Source organism: Pygocentrus nattereri, chromosome 20 (genome assembly GCF_015220715.1).
Source record: "Pygocentrus nattereri isolate fPygNat1 chromosome 20, fPygNat1.pri, whole genome shotgun sequence".
Lineage (NCBI taxonomy): Eukaryota > Metazoa > Chordata > Actinopteri > Characiformes > Serrasalmidae > Pygocentrus > Pygocentrus nattereri.
In genome coordinates this window covers 24687579-24710076 of record NC_051230.1, presented here as the reverse complement: position 1 = coordinate 24710076, position 22498 = coordinate 24687579, and the positions used below count along the sequence as shown (strand labels likewise).

Here is a 22498-nt window from a genome sequence, read left to right as displayed (position 1 = left end):
CATGCAGCGCTGAAAACATTGGCCATCTATGAGCATGCGCAGTGCACGAGCATGTCAAACGTAGACTGCGCTAAGAAGCTGCACGATATTCTGTGTGAAAAAGGTCGCATGCATGTCCTACTGCAAGTAGTCTTAAATTACAGAGCTGCCAATCGCTGGAAAACCTCTCTGCATCAAAACCCTCGGCCTCTAGAGGTAGACAGAGAGCTGATTTTAATCGCCCCCGGAAATCATTCAAATGTACGGAAGTAAAGAAAGATGTACGGTGCTTATTTGGAATAAACAGAGCCCAACTATGCTTCTCGTACAATAATACAGTCTGTATTACACTGCGGTATCATAAAAAATACTGTACAACACTCAGAGCCAGCATGGAAAGCTTTGGTTGGCTGCTGGTTTCATGTGGTCCAAGTTGGTCATTAATAACAAATTCTTGCTGGTCTCAAGTGGCCAAGGTAGTTAACCACCTTGATGTCCTTTGCAGAAACATATCCTATTCTGGTCCACTGTTTAAGCTGGTAGACCAGCTAAGTCAACCCTAGATAAAATGATCTACCTGTTTAGTCAAGCTGACCTTTCTCATAGAACAGCTTAGTCAAGCTGGTCCTGCTTGCAGAGCAGTTAAACCGTTACAATCAAACAAAAAACTACCCTATGCTATGATTTAGCAGTTTAACCAGATTGAGATGTGTTTTTTTCCTGGCAGAGTTCTGCTTAACCACTTACTCTTTAAAACAAATATTTTGATAATGTTTGAAAAAATTAAAGTATAAAGATGTTTCCTTAAGAATAACTAAAACACTTAAATACACATTCCCTGTTTATTTTTAGTGTTCTCTTTTAGTAAGAAACATGCCTATACAACTACCAGGTGTTTTTGTCTGCTGGATTATTCTTGTAACTTTCACACATTGCCAGTATTCATGAATTATTTGGAGTTCTTTTTTAAGCTTGAATTTGGAGTAATACAATATTGATAACATATCTGATCTGTTTCTCATAGCAAATATTAGGAAGACATCTAGAACCGTCATCCCTTTTACTGCCACATGGTATGCACCTCATTAATTTTCCAAAGAGGTCTTCTCGATCCCCTGCTATTCAGGAAGACTCATGCAGTGTTGGAGATGTGATTTTTCTTGGTCACTGTTGATACTGTCAGAATGAGACTAGCTTTTTCAGTCACCTGCACTCACAGCACCAAACAGCTTAAGCCTTTCCCATGTACCCTTTTCACCCAGTGCAGTGTTGTCCACAAAATCCAGGAAACCTCCAATGAACTTCATGCTGCTTTCCTTTCAAAGCTGTCAGAATCAGGAGTTAGTTTAATTTCTGTTATTTCAACACATCTGTTTAATTCCATACATTACCTACTTAATATGTAACCCATCTTAACAATGTTCATCATGTTATTTATAATGTTCAAAGACATTAAAGTCTCAGGTCAGGTTTCTGTATAAAGCGGCTGCTAGTAAGTGGCCAAAGTTGTCACTAGGTAATAAATAACAGTAAACTATATTTCTCAACAACACTTACCTTATGAAAAAGCTGTGAACACCTCAGTAGAATCATAGCATTGCTCAAGTCTTGTAATAATGGGGGCAGTTGTGGGCTGGAGGTTAGGGAACCGGCCCTGTGACCAGAAGGTCGCTGATTCCATCCCTAGAGCTGACAGTAGATGATTGAGGTATCTTTGAGCAAGGCAACTAACCCCCAACTGCTCTGGGGGGCACTGCGGATAGGACTGCCCACTACTCCGGGCAAGTGTGCTCACTGCCCCCTAGTGTGTGTGCTCACTAGTGTGTATGTGGTGTTTCACTTCATGGAGTTAAATGCGGAGGTGAAATTTCCCTGCTGTGGGATTAATAAGGGTCACTTAATCTAATGTCATAGTGTATCACGCCTATAGCAATTCCTACAATGATGGACATCTCACTGTGTTTTGAGTTGAAGTGTGTTGTATGTGTTGTGTGTTAGGTGCTCCACTTACATTATAGAGACACATTGTAGTTATACAATTACAGACTGTTGTCCATTTATTTTTCTGGATACTTTGTTGGCCTTCTTTTACCCTTATCTTCAATAACCAGGACCCTTACAGGACCACCACAGAGCAGGTATTTTTTGGTGATGGATCATTCTCAGCACTGCAGTGACACTGACATTGTGGTGGTGGATGGCTAACACAAACTATCAACTATCTGAAATTGCATTATTACTAACTGCACCTATGTGTGGTAAGTGGACCGGATAAAAAGAGTGTAGGCTCAAAAAGGTGCACTGAAGTGGTCAGTCAGTGCATAATGAAATTAAACAAAATGAATGCATTTTGGAATGAAGTCCTAGTAAAGTCTGAAAAGCACACATATTAAGTCTTTAACACAAAACAGATTTTCTGACAGAATACTGAATTCTGTACAGAAACACATTTCTTGTTCTCATTACCCTTTTGGAGATGGGAGGTTTTGTTCAAACAGGGTTTGTTTTGGAAGTTTTTGTAAGGTTTTGTTCACACAAGGACATTTTATTTCTTTAGATGAAGACTTCCATTCCAAAATGATGTATATTTAGAACAGTTTTGGATATAAAGATGTTACAGTGAATGATCAAATATAACACATTTGGTCAAAAAACACCTTGATTTTTTTGACAAAATGTGTTCTACTTCCGCGTTCATCATATCATAGATCTTTATATCCAAAATTGTTAAAAATGTACAGCATTTGGAAATGCACCTCTTCAATTAAAAAAATATAATGGTCCTCTTTGAAGAAAGGGTGGTACGGTAGCACAGTGGGTAGTGGCGTTGCCTCACAGCAAAAGGGGCCTGGGTTTGATTTCCCGGCTGGGTGACCAGGGTCCTTTCTGTGTGCAATTTTAATGTTCTCCCTGTGACTGCTTGGTAAACCAGTTTCCTCCCACAGTCTAAAGACATGTAGTTGGACTGTCCAGGGTGTTTCCTGTCTTCTGGCCAATGACTGCTGGCATAGGCTCCAGCTTCCCAGAAGGAAAAGTGAAATGGAAAATGTGTGCGTTTGAACAAAACCTTATATCTCCAAAATGGTTGCTTTACAGAAGATGGGAAATATTCTTAATTCTGAATGAAACTTAATATCTTATTCTAAGTCATTTTTGGAGCATTTCTCTTGGTCTATTTGTGATGAAATTTTGACACATTGTAAATTGGCCTGTTCATTTTATGTTTTTGGTTTTGCCATTGGGGTACTCTTGTACAATTTAATTTTTAAAAAGTATAATAATGATGATAATAATAATAATAATTGTGATTATTACTGTAACATTGAAACTTATGCTATAATTTTTCATCTAAGCTGATTACACCAAAATCATTATTTATGTTGAATGTGTTCTTGAGCTGAACTGATTACTGGTTTTATATTTATTTTGTTTGCTTTGTTGTTATTCACATTTTGAATTTCATGTTTGTCCTTCAATGGTTTCAAAAATGCCTATAAGGATGGCTGTTTTATTTTTAAGATTTGCTCATGCTCTGCAAGTGTGCATGTTGCCATATCTCTTTAGCTGCAGCTGGAGACCAGAGACTTCAGTGTTGTGTGCACCAGAGTGTGAAATGTTGCCTCAAGAAAACACTAGTCTGCTCTGACCAGTGGCTGTTTCAGCTTACATAATAATACAACAAACAAGAATGTTAAACGTAGTAATGCTTACACAAGCTGACTTTTATGTGCTACCTGTTTCTGACCACAGAACAGGCGTTAGGTGGATGTTTTGCATATTACGTATGCAAATTATGTAAAAATGTTTGTGATGAAGTGGGTATGTAATGCTAATCTTCTGAAATGTGCTAGTGCCATGCACAAAGCAAAGGATTATGAGCTATGAAGAAAATTAAAACACTGTCTTCATCATATAAATCATCCACTAAATTATGCATACACTCATGCTTTAAACAGGAGCCCTGCTGTAGATACCATTCTCTGTGGGTATCCTCATCAAACAGACGGAGGTAGAAATACTACTATTTTCATATACGTAGTATGTCGCTGTTGTCGGAACAAAACCTCATATCCCCAAAATGGTAACCTTAAAGGAGAAGGAAAAAAAACTGTACTTCTAATGTAAGTCAATGGAACCAGACAAGTAAATTTGGGCCATGAAATTTACACACAATGTAAAGAGTAACAGGCATTTTCAAATCATGTCAAAAACTAAAAATGGCAAAAAAAAAAAAAAGGCAAAAATGGAGATACAAGGTTTTGTTCCAACAGCAACGATATGTAGAGCAGGAGCATCTAATCTGATCCACAAAGGGCTTGAGCTGCTGCAGGTTTTCATTCCAACAAAGCAGGAGAACACATGATCAACTGTTTGAATACTGGAACCAACTGATTAAATGTGGAATAAGTTGTGCTTCAGCTTGATTGGAATAAAACCTGCAACTACATCAGCGCTTTGTGGATAAGACTGGACATCCCTGATATAGAGCTGTTCTTGGTCAGTTAACAACTGGTAAAAACCTAATTATTCCTCTAACCCCTTGTAAGCCTTCATAGCGTAGATGGTAAGAACATCTAGGAGTATTTCTCTCTAGAGATGTACCTTTACCAAGTTGAAAGGGATTTAATATTTCAAATAAATTTAGAAATGTGTTTAAAAAATTGGATTTGGTCCTACTTTTAAGTTGTTGTACATGATTCCTTGAGCCTCATCTCAGTGATGTGCTGGATGATAGAAATGCTTTTTATAGGTTCAGCATGGCTTGTTCATAGAGTTGTAATAGAGAACTGAATTGTTGAGATGCTGTTTGTCCTTCACATATAAGGTAAATAGTAGGGGACCTAAAACTGAGCCCTGGGGTACTCCTAACTAATTGAAACTGAACTCCAGTTTCAGCCACCAATTGATTTCTATCAGACAGTTGTACCAGATGCTTTACTGTCTATTTTAAAGTTCCATAACCTTTAGTCATCAACAATGTCTTAGAAAAGGCAAATGCAGTGGTCAGTACAGCTAATTCCCATATACATGTATATAATTAAAAAATTAAAGTGAGGCTACAAATACCTGGATCCAAAGTCAGACTTTTAAACACTTTTAGACAGGGCTGTTCAACTCCAGTCCTGGAGGATCAGAGCACTGCAGAGTTCCACTTTATTTAACACAATGCCAAAGTTTGGGCACACTGGTCATATGACATGTTTTGTTCTTTTTTTAACATTTAAAATATTGGAGGAAAAATAAAGTGTGGCCTGTGCATACTTGTTTCCCCCCCCAATATAACAAACTCAAACTGTGCACTACAATATGGAGAAAATTGGTTTAAGAGAAAACAGAAAATCAGCAAAACATGTAGTTTTGAGGAAACCTTTGCACACAACTGTATTTGTTTTAGATTTAGCCACTAACAGCCACTTTCCAGCCTATCAATGCCTAGAGATATCTTGGTGACAATATGAAATGCATCATCAAATGTAAAATGAAGAAATTGCCCATGTTACATTTAAAAGCTACTGACAGTGTGCCTCTTAGCTTTTGTGGCTCTTTACATTAAGTTATTTACTCTAATAGTAGAAAGCATCAAAATATGTTCCTTTTCTTGCAGTCGAGGCTGATAAATAATATTAATTGTTGTCATTGAGAGTACCAGTATCATTTCAGGATAAGCTTCTCAATAAAACTACATAATGCGCTTTTATGACCATTTGAATATAAATAGCCTGTTGCTCTTGAGGGGTCTGAGCAGCAGTGAGTGAGTGAATGAATGAATGCATGTCTCCCCAACTATACTTAGAGAATCACAGTTATTCATTAACTGTTATGCCCAGAGCATTAATTCATTAACAGTTATGCCCAGAGCAGTATGCAGCCCTATCCACGGCACCCAGGAAGCAATTAGGGGTTAGGTGACTTTTCAAGGACACCTCAGTCATGGACTGTCAGCACTGAGGATCGAACTGGCAACCTTCAGGTTACAGGGCCAGTTCCCTAACCTCCAGCCCACGACTGTATATTGGAGGGTGGCTTCCCTTTTTTGAGTCTTGGATTTTGGTAGGGAATTTTTCCTGATACTATCAGCCTTTGCGTGTTCATTTGGAGAAGATTTCTGATTTCTGTAAAGCCCTTCGTTTGCAGGAATATTATTTTTACCCATCTCCAAAGTTCAATCTTAGAAGTTGGTTGTATTTTATGTATCTCAAATTCCAGGTAATCCAAAAACATTGAAATATGTTGAGGTCTGTCCTCTAGAGTGGTCAGTCCATTGTTCTGAGAATGCCAGCAACTTCATGTTTTGAAAATGTTCTTCTTTTCTGCCTATTTTTCTTTTTACTAAGGGCTTCTTAACAGTTACACATCCTTTCAGACTCATAACATTGATTTGTCTTCTCACAGTGGAACGTTTGACAGAAACACCTGTGGATTTTTTCAGACCTAAAGCAAGAGTGGAGCCCTGGTTGCCCACTTAGAAATCCACACACATGCACTTTCTTCAGCTCCCCCCACATGGTCGTGGAGGAGCTGGTGCCTATCCCAGCGGTCATTGGGTGGAAGGCAGGATACACCCTGGACAGGTCGCCAGTCCATCGCAGGGCACTCATGAATCCATCCTGATAATAATTATATTAGTAGACTTTTTATTGCATCACTCATATTTCTTCATAAAAACTTAATAAAAGCAACTACTACTCATTTAAATATGTACCCTGCAAAAAGCAATCATAGAAATCATTAAAAGTTTCTGTTGGTTGCCTATGGTGTCCAATAGTCCCAAATGGTATTTAGTGATTTGCGGATGGGTTGATATCACAGTGTACAGGATTCTAATAGTTAACAGGCATCCTGGGATTGAATCCAGATGCATCTGATGTTTTCCTAATGCTATCTAAAGGTGTCCTGCGTGAAACAAGTGGTCTCTAATCGTAACTATTAATCCAATTCCCATTAGAAAAGGTTTCAATCGTGGTGGTCTATTTTAGCAGCATATGAAATCATGACCACCACTATTGTTTACTGTTCATAACACTGTGCAAACCATATGTCCTGAAGGGTGTTCTGTAGGAAAACTGTAGCAGCAAAATATTCACTTCCATAACGGCTTTTTAAAAAGACAGGAAATGCGCGGCTATCAAAATGAATCCAACTTTAAATTGCATATTTACTGTCTAGTTTCATAGCACACCATGTTATTAACATTGGCCCATTGTTTGGACGTCTTTGCGGAGGTGTAGTGGCAGCTTACACGTTATTCTTGCCGCATATTTGAGCACGGTGAGATTTGTAGCTGACCATGTGACCAAACAGAGAGTCTGCGTTGAGGACGGCTCTGACGAAAGCCGGAGCTTGGCAGCTCTGTGTTGACATCCGTGGAGGAAGCGTTGCGTTGAGAAGCTGGTGCGGATCTTGAAGGACAGTCTTGAGTCCGGCGTAGCGTGGCGTTAAAGCTGCGCGCTGCTGATCATTTTCACGCGGTTTCCGGTTGTGGTCGCTGAGGTATCGCCGCGGTTTAATGCGTATGCCGCTTGAAGACGTTGGATTTGATCATTCTGAAAGGACACAAGGACCCGCGTCGCCTGTGCAGCGCAAAGAGAAGCGGCTAGTTGAGAGAAATGGGTCTCTTGTATTTGTAGGACATTAACTACTCCATTGCCAGCGCTCTGCTGAAGGAATTTTCGATTTCTATACACATCAGGCTGCTGAATAGGAGCGTGTCTTGTCAAATTCCGTGGATTTTCCAGCTACGAGGATCCATCATTTGCGGAAATCGGTATGTCTCAATTACTTACTGGCACTCATCAATGATTACAACAGTAAAATGTGGCTTCCGGAATAATCACAGGTTAGGGTTCAAGTTAGTAGGTTAGTACGTGGCTATTACAGTTTGAAATTATTCTCAGACCTCACACTGGTTATCATTACACCTGTAGGAAGAGGTTTGTTAACACCAAGGCAAATGATACCCACATGCACATGTCAAGGTAAAAAAAATAATAGAAAATATTAATTAATAATTTTAAAAACACAGTGATGTGAATGTGGGGGCATGTAAAGGTTTTCTTACCTGGAACTAGATATTCTGTGGTACCTTTATGCTGCTTTGGATTTACTCTTGAATATGATTGTATATTGCATGTGGTCACACAACTGGACTATAGTGTCACACTTTCACAGGGCAGCTACCATCATCATCATGAGAGAGTGCTGGTATTTGTGATTGTGAGGAGGCATTGTCCCCATAATAGCCTACTTGAGCAATTCACTTAAACATTTACATAAGTGCTTTCCTCACGTGCAGCCAGGCGCCAACAAAATGTAGACATTCACTTATTAGAACCTGACATTTTCCTTTGCAATCCAGTGAATAGACAAACCAACCTGCTTAGTCTCTAGGCAAAAATCCCCAAAACACTGTGGCCTAAACATGCTTTTTACAAAAAAGGGTCATAGAAAACTCTTGAAGGTCATCTTGCTGCTTGTGTGTGTGTGTGTGTGTGTTTGTGTGTGTGTGTGTGTGTGTGTGTGTTCATTCCACTTGTGTATTATCATGTATGTAAGCAGTATTTAGGTATGACGTGCTTTTGAGAGCTTGCGTGTTCTGCTCTGCCCCATACAGTTAAAAAGACTGAAAATGTACAACGGTGCAATGATTTTTATTCAACTCTTCACATACTGCACTAAATCTAATTAAACAGGACGAATTATGCTCTCTTTTTAGTCAAACATACAGTTGTTCAGTGTTGTTTAAGTACTGTCAATATCCACAATATGCTCACAAAAGCACATTGTCTGTAACAGAAATTGTCACAATAATGCAAAAATTATGTTGAATGCAGTGGCTTGAGGATCAGGAAATGATTGAGGAAAAAATCAAGTGACACAATAATCCATGTCCCCTGCCAGAGTTGGAATGGGACAGAATACAGGTATAGGGAGTATGTATTCAGAATACAAAAATGAAGGATCTGTGTTCAGAATAGTTTCTTTTTACATTTTCAAGAGAACACTTTTAAAATACATACCAAATAAATAAAAAATACAGAATACTCAAAAGAAAAAACATTCGTGCTTGCTTATGACCTATTTTAGAATCAGTGCACAACACATGCTTGTTAGAAACAAGCAAACATGCTTGTTAGACAAAGGTTCAATTAACATCTTTTTGCAAACACTGTTCCTGCTAAACCATGAGTAGACTAATAAATCAATGTGACGAACCAGTTATATGATGTGATGCTGTTAGTTGTGTATTTCTTCTTATGGTGTATTAGAATGTTTTAGTAGTTTAAGCTTTAATATGCTCATCTTAAGTGAAAGCATAGTAGTACAGATGTTGACCAGTATTGACATAGTTTGGTGCAGATGTTGACCAATATTGAAAGTTTGAATATATGTGTCAGTGTTGGAAAACCTCAGTCAAAAGACGTGTCTAATTTAATGGCTTTGTAAACTCAGCCACTCTTCAACTGAATAAGCAATGTACGGTTGAAGACGAAATTAAATAATTCTCATTAGCTTTGCAGTTCTGTGTGCAAGGGTCAATGAGATTTAATTAGCAGCTAGTTTGGTGCTGTTATGTGTCAATTTGAATGTCAGTTAGGTCTCTTAAGTCAAGGTCTTTTATCATGTTTTTAGTCTTTTGAAGTCTGAAAAAGCAAATACTGGTAACTTTTCACAAGAGATGCTGATGAAGTCAGTAGTGGTTGTTAAAGGTAGTTAGAACTTAGCAGATGGTTTAAAATGGCCAGTGATATTAAATATTATTTAAGGTTGCACACATAACTTACAGGAGTGCTTTAGAGTTTACTTACTGACCTTTGGAGGTAATAACAAACCATTTAATCAAAACCTCATAATAACTTATGTGTCTTAACTCTTTAGCAACATTCAGAAAACACTTCAGCGTGCCTTTAGACCAAATGCATTTTGTTTAGTTAGTCGAGCTGAACAGAGATGATAACCACAAAACTGATTTTCAGCTTTGCATCATGGTCTAGTCTGTGTGTCACTGTCTTTTTGTCACTCTCCCTGGCCTGGTCATTTGTTCCCTTTAGACTTCTGCTCACTGTGCTCTTGAGAAAGATGTGTGGTTAATAGATGCACCCAACTGTGTGCCTGACAGTTTGCATTATGAGTGAAGCGACATAACGTCGCAGACAGCCAAAGTAGAGGTCTGGCAGATAAAAACAGTACAACAAACACCATCAGCCAAGCAGTGACCCTAAAAGAGGTAAGTACGTTTAATACCAGGTTGAAGAAAAGCTATGGCCACTGACTTAATAGTGAATTACATTCAGGTGATAAAGATGGTATGTAGCCTGCACTGTGTGTGCGCGTATATGTGTCTTTTAAAGCAAAGGTACTGCATGAATGTGACAAACCACTTAAAACCACTCATCAGTTTATCTCCTCCTAAGCAACCAAAGGTTTCCACAGTGACTTTAGGTGTGTCTGTGAATGCTGTGCCCCACAGATGAAGAGTGGGTTGCTTTTACGTGTTCTAAAAGATGATATGTGATGTATTTCATATTTTAGCAAGTGTAGGAATTCATTTAAACACAAGGGTGACCATGCTTTTGCTACAAGAAGTGCTTTTTATTGAACACACAGTCAAAGTGGACACACACACAACACCCAAGTCACATGGGAGGTCACATCCAGGTACACACTTCTCCATGACAGTGATTGAGGCCAACATTTTTTCAAACTAACGTTGGACAGCGCAGTGCACTTGTAGGAGTTGCACTGTAATTGCCTATTCAGTTACGCCAGCTAACAGATGTGCACATTGGCTAGCATCACACTAGGGCAGTGGCCACCTATCCCCCTCCTGGAGGTCTACTTTTTTGCATAGTTTAGTTCCAACTTGCATATAACAGCCCGCCTGCCTTCTGGACCAGTTTTACCACCATGGAGCTTCCTGCAGTACAGTGCTGTACAAACCTCGCCTGCGTGCTACTGACCCACTAGATGATACTGCTGCACGCAGAGACTCAAATTATTTAATCATCATAATTTCTTCACCTGCTTTTCCCCTTTTCTATATATTAATATTTTATACTGATGGCAAAACCTTACACTTGAGCTTCTGTGATTGCTTTGCTATAGGGTGTCGGCTGAAGAGGGGGTTGGGTTCCCCTTTTGAGTCTAGGTTCCCCGCACAGTTTCTTTCTCTTGCTCGTAGGGAGTTTTACCTTGCCACTTTTGCAATTGGCTTGCTCATTGGCTTGCTTATGGGGGCTTTTATGTAAACAATGCCTGTTGTAAAAAGGGCTATATAAATAAACTTTGACTTGACTTGACAAATATGCTATCTCGGACTCCTCGCCCCCTGTATCATCAGGGATCAAACTCACAATTTCTAAAGGCAAAGGTAAATCTAATGATTACATGGTTGCACAACTTAGTAGGATTACTTCAGGTAACCTTTAGGTAGGTTGTGAACATACATACAGCTCAAACCAAAGTCTGTCAACCTCTAGGATGGGCTGCAGGATAATTATGTGCATCCTGTGTATCTACTATGGGTTACAATTTTTTTAATGTTTATTCCTTACAAAATAAAAGGAAAGAATGAAGGTTGTTTGATATACTTGAGTATATTACAAAAACTGGACAATTTCATATTTCCAAGTTCAAAACTGAAGATACAATGTAAGAGCAAATAGAAAACGATGGTTGGAAACCTGAGAAAAGCTAAAAAGATGTTTGGAAACTGTACCTTCCCTACTTCCACACTATCTCTCCCAGCAGTTCTTCTATGATACTCTCTCATGAAATTTGCATTGTGGTTAAACTTGATTGCATTGTGAAAAGGTACCACACAACCAGTCAAATGTGTCCTACAAGTAATGCCATTGTTTCTGTGTAAACACTGAGCTCTGAGGAACCTTCCACTGAAATACAGGAACCGAGAGGTGTCTCAGGTTGTTCAGCAGGTTTGGGGATTATGAATTTGTAGCTTGGGTTGTAATGAGTAGGGCAATGCACTTGTGATAGGTCACACCAAAAGTTGAAGATGAGATTTGGGCAATAATACCTGTGTGGTACCCTGTACCCCTGTAGGTGCTTGTTGAGTGTTTGAATTTTAAAAGATATTTGCAGCAGAACATAGGAGGCTACTAATGATTGGATGAGTCAGCTATCACTAGGAAATGTGTGATTCCCCAGAGTAATGTTACTCTCTACACAGTTGTGAAAGTCATTGTTAATCGTGCTACAAGTGAACTAGGAAAAAACAAGCCAGAACATGAGAGCACAGCCTAATGCCTTGAAGCGTTGAGCATTGTTCACCACTGAATGGGTTTGCTTACCGCTTCTCTCCCATGCATCCATAACCCATTTGAGTGCTTGACCAGTTAACAGGGAAAGAATGAATGCTATCAAAGCAGTTTTAGAGTACGTGTTACAATAAGCTAATGGAAGCCAGTGCTAGATGAGGAAGCCTTGGCATGTCTCTGGTCATTCATCTTAGTATCCTGATAGAGCCTTTCAGACAGTTGTGATGTGAAGCTAGAGACATTTGTAGCTACATGTTGTAATTGTTCTTCATAACAGTGTTCAGGAGGATTGTTTGCATCTGCTGTTGTTCTTATATATCTATTAGATTTTATTTTCTTTATTAGACTATTTATAGATTACAGTACATTCTAATAATCAGCACTTCACTGAGTGTAAGAGAACAGACCACTTTTGACATAGTCCAGGGTCAGGTGTAAAAAACAAGGCCAGACCATCATCAGTTAACATGCAGCAAACAAAATGATGAAACTTAGAATTCAAAGGTGAAAAATTAAAAATAGGTTGCAAAATTAGATAACAAACCATAATCAGAGAAGGTCTAGATTGTGATAAGGCGGGACTTCACAGAGAGCTGTGTTGAGTATGAGTTGAGTATAAACAAAATCCAGGTAATTAAAAAGGTGTTAGTTTTTAATACGATAGTGATTCTGAGTTTCGACATGCAAACATACGAAAGATTTGTATGACAAATAGGCCTGTCATGATTGTCATCTAAATAATTGCAAAAAATTATGTAATTTCTTAATTTTGTCAATTTATGCAACTCTTAAAGTACAACACATAAGCATTTAAGGTGACTGACTGGCCACCTTGCTTCCTGTCTGCTAATTCTTTGTAGCTAATATTAGATTGTGCTAAAATTACATGCTACTACACTGTTGTGCATGTGCAAACACACAGAAAATGTCTGCTATTACACAGAATTATGAGTAGAGTCAACTACTGTCCACCCATTGGTGTATGTATATAGCCATTGTCACATACTGCCTGCCTTAGGCTGCTGGTTTTGTTTAGAGTGCAACAAAAGGCGTGTGTAGCTGGCAAGCATTTCCACTGAATATTGCAAGCTAAATTTAGTCCTATGTAGATGACAGGCTTGGAGTTCGTATTGTTGAGGGTCATTTGCTTCCACCCTTATCTGTGTGGACAGCTGCTCCTGGCTTGTCTTGGGTTGCAGAACCAGATACGAAGATGTAGTGTGTGGTAGTATTGAAGTGATTTTCAGTGATGTGGAACAAATGGGAAGACAGTTGCAAAGAAAAAATTGTTTGTTTGTGGAGGTTTTATCCTAGCATTTGCTATTATATAACAGCCAATGTTATATAATTTTGTCAGGTGCAGTTTGTGAGATTAAACATATAAAACATAAAAACAAAGTGTAAAAGGTTTTTTGTAGTTATTTAAAGTTGTTTCTTAGAGCAGTAATCTGCAAGAGGTCATGAGAGGTTGTGACAAACTCGAATAACATATAGTTTAAGTGGCTTGTTGCTGTTATAAAATGGCGGGCAACATAAAATATAATAAAATATACAGTTTTTCATAATTTACGTTACAATTAATAATAATCAACAGAAGTATTCTGTCAAAAAATGCAGCTCCTTTAGAGAATGGTATCGTTGCCAAGCAACCATGGGCTGCCACATGCGGAGAAGAATGTTTAGTCTCTCATCACTCTATATTGTGGTCACTTCAACATTTTAACTTTTTTTTCCATATAATAATGAACATATAACAGCAAAGCACTATTTAATGCAAAAAACTTCACATTATAAGTCCTTTTTGGTCACCAATTTAAGCACCGTGAATCTACCAGAGACTCACACCTCTTTTCCCCATGCAGGGATTGAATCTCACATGGTTCCCTGCTCTCAACATAGTGTGCAACGTAAGAATTTAAAGGAAGGCTCCTGCATCCCAATAGTGCATAATATAGCTAAAAAGTAGTTATGTGTGATTCAGCCACGTTCATGCTCAACAAATAGTACACTGTTTGGCTGTAGAAGCTAGAATTTCAAAACTTATATAGCACACTATTTAGGGAGTACAGAACCGTTTGGGATTCAACTTGACTTTGATGTTACTTCTGACTGAAACATGGACTTTGAAGTCATTCAAGTGACATTGTTTAGTTTTTTTATATTGCACTTTTACAGTGAGTCACATCATAAGTTCTTTAATTCACCCCTTTGATGTTAGTGATGGAGTTGTTTAGCCTGTTAGCTTGCTGAGCAGCCTGGTCTTTCAGTTTAAGAAAACAAGGACTTTACATCACACAATGCAGTAATACAGAATTCAGTTGTTTTATATATTTGTAAGTAATGTCATGTTAATCTGGATAGTTATAGTGATATGATCAATTTATAACACTGCATAGGGCTGTCACAATCATGAAATTTTAGATGAAGATTAATTATATTAATAATAACATTAATAATAATAAAATGTCTTATTTTTTTCATAATGTGCATCTGTTATTTTATTTTATATGCATTATATACGCATCTATCTACAGTTTCTCTTCAGGGTCAATGAAGTTCAATCTTATCTATCTATCTATCTATCTATCTATCTATCTATCTATCTATCTATCTATCTATCTATCTATCCATCCATCCATCCATCCATCCATCCATCCATCCATCCATCCATCCATCCATCCATCCATCCATCCAGCCGGCCGTGCTTTCTGTAGTGCTGTCAAAGTCATATACTACACTATTTGTTGTGTGCACAAATAATGGCAAATGGGCAGAGTTTACCCCCTTATTGTCCCCTTTTTTTCATATAATTCTCTCTATGACTACTGACACACTTAATTTACATAAACCAAAATAAATAAAAACGACTTTAATTTTTATGAAGAATTTTCTCACTGCCGTGTGTTAGTAAACATTTCTTTATGATACCATTGATCAGGAGAAAAATATATTTTTTGTCCATCATTTCACAGAACAACAGCACTCTCAGTACTCCCTCATGTTTGATGAAATAGGAGAACACAAAGGCATGTCAAGGTCTGAAACATTACACAATAAGAAAGAGATTCTAGTACTAGAGTCGTGTGCAAAGCTTTGAACAAGTTAACACATCCTCTACATAGAGCAAACAAGAGTGCGCCATTTTTCTGCAAATTTTTGTGCACTAATTTTTAGTAGATATTTAGTTGAATGTTAGGGTTAGGTTTACAGTAGACTATCAAAATAAAGTGGTACCCAAGCCTACAACTGTACTTTTCAAGCCTACAACTGTAATTTCATAGCTGAATATGTGAATATATATGAATGCATGGTTAAAATTAAGATAAGCTTCTCTTGAAACAAATGTAACATGTCTCAGGCATCAGCGCATTCATATTTCATTTGATGAATATGCTGAAGTTTAATTTCTGCTGTTTATTTGTGCAGAAATTGTTAAAAGTCCTCTGTAATTAGAACACATTGTCCTTGATTTTGAGTTTCATTGGAAGATATTTTCCATACATTGTTTTCCTACAGTTTGCCTATGTTTAAATGGGGGCATTCAGTGAGGCCCTCTTATTCAGGAGTTGCTTAGTGTTGCCTGTTTCAAGGATATTTCTATGTGATTGCATGGGCAGATAATGTAATAAACTGAAACAATGAACTGTAAATGTAACAGTTTTTGATATTCCGCTAGTATCACTGGGCAAACCCCTGGATAAAGTAATGCCCCAGTTTAGGAATAGATATACTTTGAGTAGATAGATATACCCCCTCCCCCCACCTACAGCAATGTTAAAAAATGCAACCTGGTCTTCATAAAGAATCAGTATTAGACAACCTCATTTCCAAAAAAGTTGAGACACTGTCCATAAACAATGTGAATAAAATCAGAAGACAATGATGTGCACATGATTTAACTCATATATTTAATGGAAACAAGTACAAAGACGACATATGGGTCCGTGTACAAACTATTGTTTTTTGAAAAATATTTGGCTATTTTGAATTTGATGCTAGCAACATGTTTAAAAAAATTAGGACGGGGACAGCAAAAGCTTTGGAAAGTTGTGTAACGGTACAAAACACACACACACACACACACACACACACACACACACACACACACACACACACACACACACACACACACACACATACACATCCATACACATCTTCTAAGCTGCTTCTCCTTCTGGGTCGCGGGAAGTGCTGATGCCTATCCCAGCAGTCATCGGGCGAAAGGCAGGATACACCCTGGACAGGTCGCCAGTCCATCACAGGGTGCTACAAAAATACCTGGTGGTTAAATGGCAACAGGTCAGTAACATGATTGGTTATAAAAGAGCAACCCAGAGAGGCTGAGTCTTTCAGAAGTAGAGATGATGAGAGGCTCACCACACCAAATAAAGCAACAGTTCAAGGAAAACGTTTCTCAGTGTTATATAGCAAAGGATGTGCAAATTTTATCACCAACAATACAGAACATCATTAAAAGTTTCAGAGAATCCAGACAAATCTGTCTGTATGAAAGGTTAAAGGCCGAGAACCAACATCAGCTGGTGTGATCTCTGGGCCCTCAGGCAGCAGAGCATTGAAAACAGATATGCTTCTTTAGTGGAAATCACTGAATGGGTTCAGGAACACTTCCAAAATTCATTGTCCGTGGAACCTGTTCATCACTGCATCAACAAATGTAAGTTCAAATTCTACCATGCAAAGAAAAAATTATATATAAACAGGTTTCAGAAACACCACAGCCTGCTCTGGGCCCAAGCTCTTTTAAGATGGACTGAGGCGAAGTGGAAAAGTGTTCTGTGGTCTGATGAATCAAAATTTGAAATTCTTTTATGAAAATCATGGAAACTGCGCCCTCTGGTCTAAAGACCACTCAGCTTATTATCAGCACACAGTTCAAAAGCCAATATCCTTGATGGTATGGGTTGTGTTAGTACACATGTCATAGGTGACTTGCACATGTATGAAGGCCCCATTAATGCTGAAAGATATATACAGGTTTTGGCAATATATGCTGGTATTTAGACAATGTCTTTTTCAGGGAAGGCCTTGCTTATTCCAGCAGAACGATGCCAAACTACATTCTGCACATATTACAGCAGCATGGCTCCATAGTAAAAGAGTCCAGACCTGTCACCCATTGAAAAACCTTTTGTGTGTTCTTCTTCTTCTTTCGGCTGCTCCCTTTAGGGGTCGCCACAGCGGATCATCTGCCTCCATCTTGCCCTATCCACTGCCTCCTGTACTTTTACACCAACCATCTCCATGTCCATCTTCACTACATCCATAAACCTTCTCTGAGGTCTACCTCTTTTCCTTCTACCCGGCAGCTCCATCTCCAACATTCTTTGACCAATATATCCACTATTCCTCCTCAACACATGTCCAAACCATCTCAACCTGGCCTCTCTGGCTTTACCTCCAAACTGCTCCACCTTCACTGTCCCTCTGATCTGCTCATTTCTAATCTTGTCCATCCTTGTCACTCCCAATGAAAATCTCAGCATCTTCATCTCCGCCACCTCCAGCTCAGCCTTCTGTCTTTTAGACAGAGCCACAGTCTCCAAACCATACATCATAGCATGACGCACTACTGTCTTGTAAACCTTCCCTTTCACACTTGCTGCTATCCTTCTGTCACACAGCCCTGACACCCGTCTCCACCCACTCCATCATGCCTGCACCCTCTTCTTCACCTCTTTTCTACACTGTCCATTGCTCTGGATGGTTGACCCAAGATATTTGAAGTCATCCACCTTTAAGACCTCTACTCCTTGCATCTTCACCTTTCCACCTGCCTCCCTCTCATTCACACACATGTATTCCATCTTGTTTCTGCTGACCTTCATTCCTCTCCTCTCCAGTGCAAACCTCCACCTCTCCAGATTCTCTTCCACCTGCTGTCTACTCTCACCACAGATTACAATGTCATCTGCAAACATCATGGTCCATGGAACCTCCTGCCTGACCGCATCTGTCAACCTTTCCATCACCATTGCAAACAAGAAAGGGCTCAAAGCTGATCCCTGATGTAACCCTACCTTCACCTTGAAACCATTTGTCACTCCAACTGCACACCTCACCACTGTCTCACTATCCTCATACCTCATGTCCTGCACCACCCTAACATACTTTTCAGCTACATCTGACTTCCTCATACAGTAACACAGTTCCTCTCTTGGCACCCTATCATATGCCTTCTCTAGATCCACAAAGACACAATGTAGCTCCTTCTGACCGTCTCTGTACTTCTCTACCAACACTCTCAACACAAAAATTGCATCTGTGGTACTCTTTCTTGGCATGAAACCAAACTGCTGCTCACTGACCTGAACCTTTCGCCTTAGCCTTGCTTCAACAACTCTTTCCCATACCTTCATGGTGTGGCTCATCAACTTTATACCTCTGTAGTTACTGCAGCTCTGCACATCACCCTTGTTCTTAAAAATGGGGACCAGTACACTGCTTCTCCACACATCAGGCATCCTCTCACTCTCCAGGATTTTGTTAAACAACCTGGTTAAAAAGTCCACTGCCTTCTCTCCTAAACATCTCCATACATCCACAGGTATGTCATCTGGACCAACTGCCTTTTCATTCTTCATCCTTTTTAAAGCTGCCCTCACTTCCACCTTACTAATTCTCTGCACTTCCTGATCCACTATCTCTCCCCCCATTGTCCTCCTCTCGCTCTCATTTTCCTCATTCATTAGTTCTTCAAAGTACTCCTTCCATCTACTCAACATTCTCTGTTCACTCACTAGTACATTTCCCTCTCTATCCTTTATCAGCCTAACCTGCTGTACATCCTTTCCAGCTCTATCTCTCTGTTTAGCCAAATGATACAAGTCCTTTACTCCTTTACTGTCCAACCTCTCATACAGCTCATCATAGGCCTGAGCCTTTGCCTTTGCCACCATTCTTTTCGCTATGCGACTAGCCTCACTGTACTCCTGCCTACTTCCTTCATCTCTCTGGTTATCCCACTTTTTCTTAGCTGCCTTCTTCCTCTGAATACTCTCCTGGACTTCCTCATTCTACCATCAACTTTCCTTGTCTTCTTTCCTCTGACCAGACGAAACACCCAACACATTTTTGCGAGTTTCTCTCACCACCTTAGCTGTAGTTTCCCAGTCCTCAGGTAGCTCCTCACTGCCCCCAAGGGCCTGTTGCAATTTTTCCCTGAACTGCCTGCAACCATCCTCCACCTTCAGCTTCCACCATCTAATCTTTGGCTCTGTCTTCACTCTCTTCCTCTTCTTTGTTTCTAATCTCATTCTACAGACAACCACCCTATGCTGCCTTGCTACACTTTTCCCTGGCACCACTTTGCAATCTCCAATCTCCTTTAGGTGGCATCTCCTGCTAAGGATATGATCCACCTGTGTGCACCTCCCTCCACTCTTGTATGTCACCCTGTGTTCTTCCCTCTTCTGAAAATATGTGTTCAACACAGCCATTTCCATTCTCTTTGCAAAATGTACAACCATCTGACCTTCCGCATTTCTGTCTTTCAAACCATACATACCCAGCACCTCTTCATCCCCTCTGTTCCCTTCACCAAAATGTCCATTGAAGTCTGCACCAATCACTAATCTCTCCTCTCTATGGACACCATCTACCACTTCATCCATCTTACTCCAAAATTCCTCTTTCTCCTCTAACTGACAAGCAGCATGTGGTGCATATGAACTGACCACATTCAAAATTACACCATCAACCTCCAACTTCAGGCTCATGATCCTGTCTGACACTCTCTTTACATCCAGAACACTTTTCACAAGCTGTTCCTTTAGGATAATCTCTACTCCATTTCTCTTCCTCTCTACACCATGATAGAACAGATTGAATCCACCTCCAATGTTCCTGGCCTTGCTTCCTTTCCATCTGGTCTCCTGGACACACAGAATATCTACCTTTCTTCTCTCCATCATGTCTGCAAGCTCTCTGCCTTTACCAGTCATTGTCCCTATGTTCAGAGTCCCTACTCTAACCTCCACACTCCTGCCTTTCCTTCACTCTCGCTGCCTTCTAATCTGCCTTCCTCCTCTCCTCTTTGATGGTCTTCGACCTACAGTAGTCCAATTTCCACCGGCACCCTGCTGGTCAACAGCACCGGAGGCGATCGTTGTTAACCCGGGCATCGACCGATCTGGTATGGCAATCATATTTGTGAGCCGCATGATAGTTTTGGCACAAGTTTTATGCCGGATGCCCTTCCTGACGCAACCCTCACCATTTATCCGGGCTTGGGACCGGCACCAGAAGTACACAAAGTACACCCCTAATGGCTGGTTTAAGAAACGAAAATTATGACAAAGGAGACCCCAATCTGTTGAGCAGCAGAAATCCTATTGAGCATGAACAGGAAAATATTTCACTTTCAAAACCACAGCAACTGGTCTCCTCAGTTCTCAAATGCTTAAAAGAAGCGGTGATGTAACCTTTTTGAAATGTGTTGCAGTCCTCAAATTCAAAATTGGTATATCATTTCAAAAAACAATAAAATGTCTCAGTTTCAACATTTGATCTTGGTTGTGTACTATTTTCATTTAAATGTAGGGTTTACATGATTTACACATCATTGCATTCTATTTTTACATTTTCCACAGCATCCTAACTACTAATATTGTCTTTAGCCTAAAACTAGCCTAGTTTAAGCATTACTTTTTCAAACTGCTCTTGATTGACCATTATACATAAAAGGAAATTAAGCATGTGACAGAATCTCAAACACAGAGAAGCAAAAAAATAATTTAATATAATAGAAAGAAAACACTCTTGATTTGATTTGAATGCCTCATCCTCATGGACCTGGCTGGCTCTCCTCCTCTTCCTCTTGGTTTGTCATTGTCCACCACAATTGGAACACTGGCTTGTTGAGCAATGTTTCTAACTGATAAGACTGTTACCCCCAGCCTGGCAGACTTGATAAGCCAAATTTAGCCCTCTGATATGGAAGAGAGATGGGAGATGTGCTTACAAAGGCTGAAAAATCACACAAATGTTTCTGTAGGGTTTGTAGTTGAAATTGTAGTGGGAAATTTCAAAGTTTAACAATGTCAGCAATAATCCTAGACTGTGTTGCAGAAAAAACAAGGCAGTTCTTATGTACTCTCTCTCTCTCCTCTCTCCCTCTCTCCATATATATATATATATATATATATATATATATATATATATATATATATATACATATATAGTACATAAATTGCCATAAATTGCTGTCCCATGATGAGAGTATTGGTCTATTGGTGGAGCCTTATTTTAGCCACAGTCCTGCATTTTAGAGCTGGAAGTGAGACTGTGTTTCTGAATTGTGCTCAAAATGTACAAAAATTTGGTAAGGTTTCAGTAGTGTCATGTTTGTTTTGATAGAGATGAAAAGGTTGATCAGTCATTTATTTCAATAAAATAAGCAATATAGGGTCACTCAAAGTGAAATGATTTTAGTCTAAGGTCCAAGTCCAAGTTTTTTTTTTAAATAATAAGGATATAAGTATTTCTGTGTGATAAAAGTAGTGATTTATTTGCCTTAAAAGTAAGAGAAACTGACATGATTAATGTTACTGATCGTCTTTCTATACTTGCACATGCTGACTATTTTAACTGGTCATTTGCTTTAGTAGACCCTTGATTTTGCATGTTTTACCTTGTCTGCTCTCACTAGTCTTGATAAGCAGTTATAAGTGCCAATGTGACACATATGTACGTATACATTTGCATCACATTTTGCCTATTCAAACATCCTCTGAGGACAATGTGTGTCCTCCAAACATCAGTAGCCAAAAGTAGAGTGGAAGAAACGTGAAAAGTGGTACACGAGCAGTGGGACAGGAGTGAAGAGTCTTGCTGTTGTTCTGTCATTCTCTAAGACTCCTCAAGGGCCTCCAGCCACCGGGGACATGGTGAGTCAATTAGACATAAAACAAGAAAAAAATCTCAGAGAGTTTGACATTCATCACCTTGAGGGGAATAGTCATGGTTGTGATGAGTCACATTGAACACAGCTGTGTTGATTGTAAACTGTGTATGCAGTGAACAGGATTTTGTCAGATTCAAGATTCATACTATGTAAAACACTTTATTTATTCATTAATGAGTCACAGTCATTGCATTTAGATTTCAAAATTTTGAAAACTGATATTAATAGCTGATATGATCTCAAACGTCTTAAAGTTAAACAGTATTGACTCTAGTAGTAGTCTCCTTGAGTATAGTTTTAATATAAAAAAGAATATGAGTTG

The 22498-nt window shown here is 39.2% G+C and overlaps 1 protein-coding gene across 1 annotated transcript in view; it reads left to right on the top strand.

Annotated features, from left to right (window-relative positions):
* Window positions 1–7294: 7294 nt before the first annotated feature.
* Window positions 7295–22498, top strand: part of inpp5jb (inositol polyphosphate-5-phosphatase Jb) — a 36112-nt gene continuing 20908 nt past the window's right edge. The window contains exon 1 of the mRNA XM_017716301.2: window positions 7295–7744. The gene's annotated coding sequence lies outside the window, so the exon portion shown is untranslated. The remainder of the gene's footprint in view (window positions 7745–22498) is intronic.